This window comes from Vanessa tameamea, chromosome 9 (genome assembly GCF_037043105.1).
Source record: "Vanessa tameamea isolate UH-Manoa-2023 chromosome 9, ilVanTame1 primary haplotype, whole genome shotgun sequence".
In the NCBI taxonomy this organism is placed as follows: Eukaryota; Metazoa; Arthropoda; class Insecta; order Lepidoptera; family Nymphalidae; genus Vanessa; species Vanessa tameamea.
The window spans coordinates 2,171,309-2,184,368 of record NC_087317.1 but is presented as its reverse complement, the minus strand read 5'-3'; positions in this window follow the sequence as shown (position 1 = coordinate 2,184,368).

Genomic DNA, 13,060 nt, shown 5'->3' with positions numbered 1-13,060 from the left:
AATAGTTTGTGAGGGATGCCTGCAGCGTCAGATTGACGAACAATATTTATTTTTCCAACCATTTCAGTATTCATTGGGAACATAAGCTATTGTGATGGTTTAGCGTGAATGGTCCTTGTATAAACTGAACTTTGGACATTGATGGGTACAAGTGTATAAAATCTATACACCCCTAACTGTGGATACTAAAATTTTGCGTTCCTTGTGCATACAGTTTTACTGGCTTACTCACTCCTCTAACCAGAATACTAAGTGTTTCTGTTTGGCGGTAGAATATGTGATAAGTGAGTAACACCCAGCCGGACTTGCAGAAAGTCCCATCACCAAGCAATGTTGTTAAATTGGGTCTTTCTATTTTCGTACTTTTTATCAACAAACTATAGTACCACAGCACTTGTCTGTTAGAATACTAGCTCATTCTCTATACCGAAATATAATAATATAAATCAAGCGAAAAAAACGGGATAGCTCATTGTTCCACGTCAATTTTAACCAATGATTGCAGGTTCGAAACCAGGCAAGCACCACATAATTTATGTGTTTAATTCGTGTTTATAATCATGACATCATGATAAAACCAATAAGTGTCAGTTTAAAATCCACCAACCCAAAAAAATGCAAACCCAAGCAAAATAGCAAGAAAATCCAAGGTTGATTAAGCTCTAACCCTAATCTTCAAATAAGATAGGAGGCCTTAGCCTAGTGAAATGCGAACAAGCTGGTACTTTAATTGAAGCAACACGGATCTGATCTGATAGAGTTGGAATCTCTGTAAAACTAGTGAGTGCAAATAGTCTTAATGTTACATTACGTACATACTTTTAAAAGGCGAATATATCCACCTTAACGAGTGATCGTCTGAGCAACAGAAACCGCGGAGGCAGTAAATAAGATGTATCTACGGATAGTCGTAAAAATGTCTAAAAGAAAAACGTATTTCCTCGATCGGAACTTTTAAGCCGAGCACGTGAGCTTGATGGAACAACCCAGTTTATATACAGCGGTTTTCTTTTCTCCTGTTAAAGCGTTTTTATTGAGTAAATAAATTATAATAACGTCACGTCTTCTTACAGACGATGATCCGAGATAGATCAGTGGTTAGAACACGTGAATCATAACTGAACATTGAGGGTTCTAATTTGCTAATTAATTTGATTGGTCCATTTCTACGCAGTAAGCCAGTACATAGAGGGGCTGGGTCCTGAACGCTTTGTAACTGCCAATACTATCTCTTACTATATGTGTTCGTAAACTTCCAAATAAAAAACTGCAAGGCTTATCTTGAATTCCTTATTCGCGTGAATGGCTGTGAAAGAAAAGATCACCAGGAAACTGGCATGTTGGATAAAATTATGCTAAATTTAAACCCACCATCCACATTAAGCGTTTAGGGGCGTTTGACCAGAAGCGGGCAATTTACAGCAAATTTCTTTGATAGCTAATTTAATTACAGTCACAAATGTTTAGATTATGTAGCTGACAGTTCATTCATAACGAATACCAATGCTACTACCGGTTCTAGCTAAATAATATTTTAGCGTGCTAGAAAGTATATTATATTCGTGTTTTTCTTTTTACTTTAAATGATAGAATTTAACAATAACTAATTAATTTAATACTACAATTTGAATATTTAATTTTAAACATTAATTTATTTAATTACGAGATATATTTGCACATTAGAGTGAGCTTCAAAATGAAACAAAATGGTCGTGAACGCTGTGGTACAGGAATAAACACCATTCCCCATTACTGTGGCGATTTCTGGAATGTCAAGTAAAATTATAGCAAATTTTCAAGCTCAGGGAATCACATCACGCGATATAAATGTTAGGATGCTACGGTATTCAAATATACGCCACGGCGAGTATGACCACCGAGCGCGTGGACTCTTGACTAATATAACCAGCAAAATGTAACGAATGTTATTCTTTAGTTATTTATTTCATACGTATTATACTTAAATGAAATTTTCTGTGGGAATTTTATAAAAATTTTACTAGTTTTTAGGATATTTGCTAAACAAAAGAATCTTAAATTCGTGGTACATTTTTAATATTTTTCGTGATATGGTTGGCTGAACAAGTTCATTAACATTATTATTTGCATTATTACAGGAGACAAATTGACTAAAATAAAAATTATGTAAAATATAATTTCCTACAGCAATTTTTATATTTTGATGATTTTTATCGCACAACTTGAAATGGCGGCTAACGCTCGGTCGGATGAATCCTGAGACGAAAGTTTAATTTAATCGAAAAATGAAAGATGTTTGAAATCAAATAAAACGATGGCTCTACAGCTTTGTTGTCATATAAAAATGTTAAGACGGACAAGTTCAAACTAAAAATATATTTCGACCGGCATTTTCGACGTTTGGACAAAAAGGTAAGAATCGTAATTGATGTCCTTTTGATAGGCTCTTTAGGAGCACATGAAGTAAAAAAAAAAACGACAATACTTATTACGTAAATACGAAGACATAAAAGCAATATTAATGTTAAACTGTATTCAAAGATGCATTATATTATATTCTAGCTTCACTCATAAAGTTGTAGTGCGACAGTCTTATTATTAAAGTTCAAAGTGTTCGTGACGTCTGAATAAGTTTGTCAGTAAGTTTTATGCCACGTCATAAATCATTACACAACGCGTCGAGGGTGGCTCACTTAATCTAAATTTATTACTCCGACAGCATTTTGGCGCTCGTCACGATATTTTTGTACAGCTTAATGTCATTTCAGATAGAATTGCGTTTTAATGGTAATGAACGCCATTGGTGAACGGAATTAAACTTTTTTAGTATTCAGCGCATAGATTTGCTTAAGTTCGCTTTAATTATTATTAGATTTTCTTCATTCTAGCTTGCGTTGATTAGTTCGCCTTTATTTTAGTGTGTGTGTAGTTAAGTGTGTATTATCAGTGCCATGTAACATCTCGTTTTATCGATCTTTTCACATATGAACGTGCCCCTTTACGTTTAACAGTAAAACTTACAACAAAGGTAATTATATAATCTAATTGTATTTATTTGTAGTCTTGACCCTTATGTTCATCGCCTCATGTATACTAATGACATCTTGTAAGCACGAGTGTCTCTCAATAGTAATTAACGCTGTTAATTTAAGGGGAGGGTCGCGCCTTTGTTAGTGAATAAATCCATAAGTATAAGCATGATTGATAATTTCCTAATTATTGTCAAAGGTAAGGATTTCAACAATGGATACCCTTGTTCGATTGTTGTTCGAACCGACAGTTAAATGGGATTTTGTCTGTAAAAATATTATATAATATGAAAAATGAAATATGTCAATAATTTTTATAGAGGACCTAAACAACGGATTCGTCTTATAACGAATGGTCTGTATCAGAGCTAAATATATAAAATAAAAATAAAATGTTCTTAGCGTATTAGCGTATAGCGTCTCACCTTACCAATTAATTTTGTAAGTTTTTATTTAAGCTTAATTTTTTACTATGTGTAGAGTCAACACTTTTAACTGAATTTTTAACTAGTTTAACTTTATTGATTGAGCTGAAAGATTGTATACTTAAATAAGGTAGGTATTCGTTTTAACCTTTTCTATTCAGTAAGACTTTTTTTTTATTTTAACTTATTCTAAATAAAAATATATTACGCAATGACTATAAATGATCGAAATATAAAATATAATTTAAAATATTTAATATGATCCTACACTGACAACATTAAAACGTTACACGTCATTAGTAATTTTCGCTAAAATGTCTTGTAGGTGATATGTTGCTTTTTAGACATCGATAAAAAGAAAATAATAATTTTTACAATATTGTTTTACGAAATACTAAATTAAATGATATAAACATTATTTGGTGCGCTAAATATTAAACCAAAGTCAATTTATTTAAAATTAGAATGACTGAATTTAAAAAATAGAATGACCAGACATCAGAATTAAATAAACTGGTACGGTGTGTCGTCCTAATTTGAGCAGTAAATATAAATAAACAATTGTAATAGCTGTAATTGAAAATAAGGAAAGATATTTTATCAAGAGCTGTTTGCAATGCATAATATAGCATAGGCATTAGTAAACTGTATGGAATATGCAAATCTAATATTTATTTATGTCAGCTCTATCTGCCATTCAAACGTACCATCTCAGAACCAATGGTTGCCCTCGCATTGACGGCGTACGTAATGGCTTATATTTATTACTGTAGACTTTAGACTGGTGTGATATCTTAGTATCAGGTAGACGAAAGCGTAATTTCATTGGTTGAAGTGTTGAATGATAATACCCTTAATCGTTTATAAAATTTACTATTATTAAAATAGGTTGTGTCTATTGCTTTTAAGCTCTATCGTGTTTGGTATAGCTGACTCAATTGCATCTGATGCATGCGTTTTAAATCCGTAATAAGGGCTCGCTCGTACTGCGTTATAATACCGAGTATTTTATTTTATATTTTTGAACAAAATACATCCGGCATATTTACTGCATTTTCACAATAGAGCTATTCTGTAAGATCGAACTCGAAACTCATCGCAGTACATGATGGTGAAACATCAGACTGTGATATGTGACATTGACGATAATCTTATATATTAACAGCGTAAGCCGATTTTTGTCCCAGTGATTATGGGACGATAGCTGCACGTAAAAAATCAGTTACAGTCTCATATTGACAAGCTCTAGCCGTAGATGTGCAGATAAATAAAGAGGATTCTTGATTGCACTTTATTAAATTGTTATGATTTAACAAATAATTAATTTTAGAGAGCGGAAAAACTTACTGGCCACGTAGAGAGCGGCGCTATGGCTGTATAAAAAACAAAAACAAATGTAAATCGTGCGAACAGACGTCGTTACTTAGCAATAAAATTAAATTAAAAAAAGAACTGTCAAGGGTTTCGAAATTTGTAAAAATCTGTTGAATAAACGAGAAGTTTCGCTTGCGACTAACTAGTAATTATATAATTTATAGGATACACGTATTCAATTCAATTGTGCCGACAGATACTCGTATTAAAATGGAGTATCACCTTAAGTCAGTTGTCAACATTTCACGAGTGTCATACGTAGTAATTCTTACAGAATTGCACTGATGTCTCGATAAAAAAACCTTTCGTTGGCTAAAACTAGAACCGTTAGTTATTCGCCAATACTTTCTACGACACGTAGATAACGTTTCTTAAGCTGATCCGATTCTTCAGATAAATTAAGATTTTTAATCAGTTGTCTAATTTATACATCTGTTTTGATAAAAAAATACGCATATCTAAAAAAGTCGTGATATATTTTATTCGTAGTGCGTGTTTGCGTGTGAAAACCTGAACACTGGCGTGTCACCTTAATAGATAAAAGAGCTTATCACTTCCAATTTCAAATGTACTTTAAGCTTTTATACCGGCATTGATGTAATTGTAAAACAAATTTCACAGACGAAACAAAAGAATTACATTAAAACGTAAATGTCACCTAGTTTTGTATACTTTTGTTCGCAAATGGGGTTTTATTACCGCTATTACGGGTATCTTTCACAATTTTATGTTTCACACAATTGGGAGTCAGTCCAAGTGCTTTGATATAGTTTGCCAACATATTAAATGCAAATGGCGTTTATATTAACATATAAAACCATTTAAAATGTTATTACATGTATGAATGTGTACAAATGGTTCGTTACTCATATTTGATCAATTACGGTCGCGTTCAAGTTAGTTTACAAAAATACTATTTGCTCGCCTAGCTTTTGACGTCATACTATGAAATATATTTTTGTAAATTGTATCAAAAATCCGATTGCTAAGCGATTCAAAAATAAAATAACATTTTAATACATATTAAAATACTTTTGGTCATTTTACAAGAAAAAATAAAATCTTTCACTGGTTCGGAATGTAGATTCTACCGAAAATAATCATCTAGGTACTTATTTTTTACAACAAAACAATTATGTATCTAGACACGCGGTAGGTAGCGTGTCAGCCAAGTTCAAGTAACAGAACTGGCGAGCAGCACCGTGTGTAATATTACACGAACCATTTGGAGCCACTTTTGACCTCCTCATAACTCAAAAACTATTCGACATAAACGTGTCAAACATATAGCTAGTAGTTATATGTTCATAATTACAAATTGTAGTTTGTGTTTATAATAACAAATTATAATTGAATATGAAATATAAAAATAACAATTTATAATTCATTTGTAACAGGCTTAGAACTTGCGAAGGCTATAATATACTTAGTATATGAGAACTAGCCAAGACAAACCTTAGATAGATACAATATATTATCCTAAGTTATAAGAAGAAATGATATTTTATGTAGTTATAAATAAATTTCAGGAAGGACCATTGAACTTGGCACCCATTTAGATCTCACTTCTTTTGTCGTTGAAGTCAACAACCAATATGTCATAATATTGGACTTGGCTCTCATTTTTACATTTATGTTTTTGATGGGATTTATGTTAATTAAATACAATAACATTTATAAATTCTAAATCCTAGTTTTTTTTCACCTATTAAAACATTTCACAATTTACTTCTTTAAGTGAGCAAGCTACCCTAATTTCAAAACATCATCAAATTAATGTACTCTTTGAAAGTCAGACAACGACATATTACCTTTTTTTTCTGGGGCCATATTACTTAAGTAGTAGGCCCCTTAAGCAGTAACACAAGCAATTAAGCAAGCAATGGGTGAATTGGATATAACCAGTGGAAATTTCATAATTCCATATATATTTAGATAACTTATTCATTGTTTTAAAGAAAATAAACGAATTCTGATTTCGGAGGCTTATTTAAGCCCCCATTCAAATAGCACAGAAAAACCTAAAGGAAATATTTTTGTATTGCTTCATATATATTTAACAAACGTGCGTGTAGTAAAAGTGATCCCTGGAAGTAACCAAAAGACGCGTTCAAAGTTTATAACTGTAATAAAAAAAAATGTTAAAAGAAAATATATCTTATATTTCCTCGAAAGAAATATCTGCGAAAATAGACAAACTCACGGTACATAGAACCATTTTTTATCCTAATAAATGACAGCAAAGTTTGTACAAATAAGCGTAACATCCGATTCGCTCAGGATACCATATTCGGCCGCCATATTGCCGGCGCCATATTTGCTCCGTCATCTGATTAAGTTGGTAAATCGAGTGGAAGGATTGATGGATGGTCGGATCGTTAATTATGTTTTAACGTACAACCTTTGGCAAAAATCGTGACTTGGGAGTAAATACGTGCATATGGCTCCAGCGAGTTGAGAGTTCATTGTTTATTGTCAGTAACTAAGTCGTTTTTTACGCATAAATAATAGTTACCATATTATTTACAGTTTTCATATAGCTATAACTAAAGCATTCTTATATCTAGGTTATCCTAAAAATATGATTATGTTTTTAAGCGATGTAAAATAAATTATTAAGGTAAACATTGTCCAGAGAAGATCTGCTGATGTTCAGTAATAATATAAAACGCCAAAATGTATTAAAGAAGAATGAAAAAAAAGGCAGTGGCAACTATAAGCCCGTGGATGTTGTTCAATTATAATAAAAAAAGGTAAATATTGTGAGATCATATCAAATAGATTTTATATTGTCATTTCGGTATATAATTATGATTATCTGGATTTCTTTAAACAAATACATAAGTATGTTTTTTTAAATATACTTTAACTGGTTGTCAATTTCGGCTTCGCTCGCATTTCAGGTGCTAGGCATAAAACATAAAGCAGCCTATGTCTATGTCGCAATTGAAGAGTTTTACTTCTTCGGCGTAATTAAAAATAGTTTTTAATGCATGCGAATAATGCATCACTACAAATAAATAATATTCTACTCATTAATAGTTAAATTATTATGATACTAGCGACCCGCCCCGGCTTCGCACGGGTGCAATGCTGCCACTAAATATACTACAGAATGTTTTACACCGTTCAGTTTTTCAGTCGTTAGACAATACAAGCCGCTGTGTCTCTGAATTTTAAATCTGTAATATCTTCAAAAATATTCATTTAAATTATATGCTGTGAAGGGCCATATTGATCTATATTAAATGCACAATATATTTAAGGTACTTAACTGGATAAGGATTAATGCTATGTTGCTTAAAATTACTTCGAAAATAAACCATTATTTCTCATAAAAAGTAAAGGATAAAAAATGTTTGTTGTGGGTTATCGATAACAGATAGACATATACCATCGTGGACTTTTTTGAAGATCATTTTAAGGTGTACAAAACTGTAGTACATTATTTTGATCTATCTCGTAGGGTTGTGCCAGCATTTGCAATATAAGCGCAAAAATGTACGTTTAATTTACGACATCACTTTCCTCATTTACGACAACTCTAAAATTATCAGTGTTTCTCTACTATATTGTGCATGTATTATACGTATAAACCTTCCTCTTGAACCAATCTATCTATTAAAAAAAAACGCATAAAAATTTGTTGTGTAATTTTAAAGATCTAAGCATACATAGGGACAGACAGCGGTAAGCGACTTTGTTTTATACAACGATTACAAACTGATATAGTATACAATATATACAATATATTAGTAGGGCTTTATGCTGCCAAACATAACCACGAAGTGTTGCTGCGTTTCGGTTTAAAAGGTGAGTGAGCCAATGTATGCATAAGGAACATTAGCCTTATTTCTTGTGTTTGGTGGTATATTAGCGGCATATACTTCTTACAGAGACACTGTCTATTGGTGACGGAGACAATTTACCATTCGCATGTCTGCTTCGAAAATATATATATATATCTAGCTACCATAGCTACGCGTTCCTGTAATCCTCATTTTTAGATATTAAATTTTTAAACGAGTTTTCTGTAAGTCAATTTGATCTAGTTTACATTTGTTGAGTGCGAGGCCCTCAGAGCGAGAGGCCTCGGGCGGTGACCCACGTCCTCTTGCCCTGTTTCTGAATTGACAATTTTTCTTCATATTTTTAATTGATGCTTCAATTTCGTGTATTCCATGTTATTCGTGTATAAAATATTACATAACTAAAATTAAAAAAAAAAAAACGTAACTAACATTCTCATTTTTGTTTACTGACTTAACTGTTGTTATTTGTTAGTTAAGCTTAATTTTGAATATGAATATCAATAATATATGTTTTTTTATTTTGCATGTTACGTAGGCAGATCATCACAGCCTGTCACGATTGCTCTTTTTACGATAAAGGTGGCAAATGGGCAGGAGACTCGTCTGATGGAATGTAACTACCGCCGCCCATGGACGTCTGTGACACCAACGAATGAACATCGATCGCTCTCATTGTATATCAAATCTCAATTTTTCTTATATACTTTATTATTGTTTTTTTTCTTGTAAGTATTGTTTACTTTGTCAATTTATTTTTTCTGGTGTTTATACTGTTTTCGATTATGTTGTGTCCTTGACAAACTTTTTCTTTCATTATTTATATACTCGTAGCTTTAAATAAGCGTTTTAATGACGCTAGTTTACGTAATGTTTATATAGAATTTTTATAGGCAAAGGTTTTTATAGTTTAAGATCAAGATGATATTCATTATTTTTTTTTCTCCATTATCAAACTATACTTTTTCAAGTAGGCCCATTTTCATTTTTGAATCGTCATGTAACAGTTAAAGCGAATAAAGATTCTACGGAGTAAAAGAGGCATGAAATTCTGTAATTAGTGATTTATCGAACGAAACAAACTTTCAACTTTCTCCGTGGTATCACAATCATCGGATGAGGGAGTACCTATACTAGTCCCTCATCAGATGTTCTGTCGTCAACCAGGTATACTTAGTATTGTTGTGTTCAGGTTTGAAGGTCAATTTAGGCACAAGGGACATAACATCTCAGTTCCCAAGTCTCCCAAGTTTCATACTTTAGAGATGGTTTAGAGTTAAATTTTTAAAATTCGCTTATAAAATTAGGTTCCACTTCGGTCCTTTGTTCATAAAGTAAGTGCGCAGACAGGACTCAGGTGGAAGGAGGCGTATGGTTTGATATTATAATGTAAAAAATGATAATATGTCACGTTATATTTTAGCCAAAATGAAGTAAGGCCGAAACAAGTTAGTATCGATTGTGTGGCGTTGAAGTGACGTGAGTTATATGTTCTTACTCAAAAACTCTACAATAACTTGTTTTTAATTTAAAAAAGTTGGACTGGTAGATGTGGGCCACTTAAAGCGGTCACCACCAACCTTTAAACATTGACACTGTATGAAATATTAAGCATCACATCGCTAATCGCCATGTCATTATCATAAGATTTTAAATGAACATGGTTATTTTTATTACTAACAGTATTTAAAACGGGATATTTACCATGTTTTTTATGTTGGTAAATATCCCGTTTTAAATACTGTTAGTAATGTCATTATCATGTCATTATAACCATCGCCTGTGATTACACTGGCACATTAGCAGCCTGTAAATTTTCCACTGCTGGTCTAAGGCCTCCTCTCCCTTTGAGGACAAGGTTTGGAGCATATTTCACCACGCTGCTCCAATGCGGGTTGGTGGAATACACATGTGGCAGAATTTCGTTGAAATTAGACACATGCAAGGTTTCCTCACGATGTTTTCCTTCACCGCCGAGTACGAGATGAATTATAAATACAAATTAAGCACATGAAAATTCAGTGGTGCCTGCCTGGGTTTGAACCCGAACTCATCGGTTAAGATAAACGCGTTCTAACCACTGGGCCGAGATGCCGAGATGGCATTTAAACCGGAACACAACAATATTAAATATTTCGTTTTGGCCTATTCCAGTATATGATGAGTAGGTGGCAATTGTTTTATGAAAGATCTTCACTTTTAATATTGTACCTTTGTTTATGCCGACGGAATACCATAAAAAAAATAGTGTTGAAACAAATAGTGTTTTCGATCTAAAGGAACGTGAGGCATGTTTGTTACAAAAACAACGATAAAATTGCACCAGTCAATCTTCTTTCGAAATTTACTCATCGCAAATTCCAGTCACTTTGAATAAAGACTACCGGAATGTTAACATTTCACTGTAGATATATTGATGTGAGAAAATTAAAGCATTTCCAGACCATACAAACTTTAAATAAATAAACGATATCAATGCACCGAGAGTTCGAATGTTGTTTAAGTCTGAAAAGGCCTTTATAGAATATTTATAAAAGTAAAATCGAATAAGCAGACGAATTGATCGGCGAGCTGTTTGTTTACGGTCGATGTTAATTAAATACAATATTTATCCTTTTAGGATATTGTGGCGGATTATTTGGTTATTCTTTGTACCTTATAAATTTATATATACTTTTTAATACTCGTTGTTGCCGTTATTTCAGTACCACTTAGGTTTATTGGCTCGCTTATAAGCCCGCTTACATAGAGGACCTGGGTTTAAACCTCGGTTCGTGTTCGTAAAGGTTTGGCTTTTTTTTGTGAAGAATATCTCGGTACACGCTGGAGTTTGCGACGCTTGTATCGTCTCTTGTTGTTCTCTATCACATCTTGTACGCAGTAGTCTCATTGAATAATACCGTTGAGATTGCCTACCATAAACGAAATCGGTCAGAAGTCATGGCTCAGTCATATCATCGAATTTATTTTTGTGATTCGATAGTTCATAGCTATCCAATCGGATATGAATTGTAGTCAAGTTTTTTTTTTAAATTTATTTTTGGTTGCCAGCTTAGCAACTGAGTCTGTAATCTGATGGATTTCATCGACCATAGCCACTGACTCTATAAGAAATATTAACGATCCTCATCCCCAATGAGACACCAACCTTGGAAAATAAGATCACCTTTGTGCTTGTAGTAACATTGGCGTACTTATCCTTTCAATCGGAACACAACTATACTAATTATTGCACAGCCGCTAAGGAAAGTTATTGGAAAACACTTGTATATTTGTTATATATACGTCACGATATGTCGATTGGGTGCATGCAAATAAAGCAAGCAAATAATGCTACTGAAACAGTCGAAACTTACTGCAGAACACGAACGTGAAATGTCATAATGATATGCGACGTTATGTGATTTATAGGATCACGTATCAAAATGGTGTATCATCGTAAGTCGCTTGTCAACATTTCGCGAGTGAGATACGAAGTGATTTATTACAGAATCCTTCTATAGTCCTATATTTTCGTTACGTGTGGGCACAGTTAGTATTATTATATATCTCAACAAGCTAGCGATACGTAATCAATTTCAACAAGACCGGAAGAAATAACAATACAGCCCCCCCCCTTTATAACGAAAAACTACAATCCCATGTCAAATTCAATAAAATAATATTTAACATTTTTTTTTATAAAAAAATATACGAATCTGTTAATTAAAATAATGTAATAATGATAAGTATACATTAATTATATCCAGGCGTTTAATTTTATTACTATTTACAAACAATTATAGTTTGATAAATATTTCAGACAATAATAGCCCTTATGTGTAAACAACAATTCTACCCAAATCGGGAACAATTCGCTGTTCCACTTTGAACAACTGACGTTGAATATATTTAATTAGTACAGCTAATGTATAAACTTTGTACATTGAAATTGAATACATAATTAGATCGGTAATATTGTTACTATAATACCTATTAAACATACCTTTGTGACTTGTATTACATACAAATGAGATTCTAAATTAGTCTGAATAATTTTACCGTCTATAAATTGGTGTTACATTGAGTATATAGTTCCCCCACCAAATTTTACTATAAAAGGCCGAGCGTCCGCCGGTACCGACCCCCACCGACGTTCTGAGCCGAGGTGCGATCTCATAGGAGACACCCTCAGGACGAACGTCACTCTCGAGCCCAAAAGGGTTCACCTTAAGGCAGAGTTTTAACACTCGCCCCAACGTTCGGTGATGCTGTAAAGGCCAGTAGGACCAACAGCACTACTTCAAACAAGATTTAAAAAAAAAAAAAATGTCGGCTTGTTCGAGCCGTCGAAGCGATCGTACCTCCTCAGCTTGGAATAAATCAAAGAAGGATATTTCCTGCGTTTAATTTCATACCTTCGAGGATGGATATTAATCCAAACCCTTACATTCGTGACGTCAAC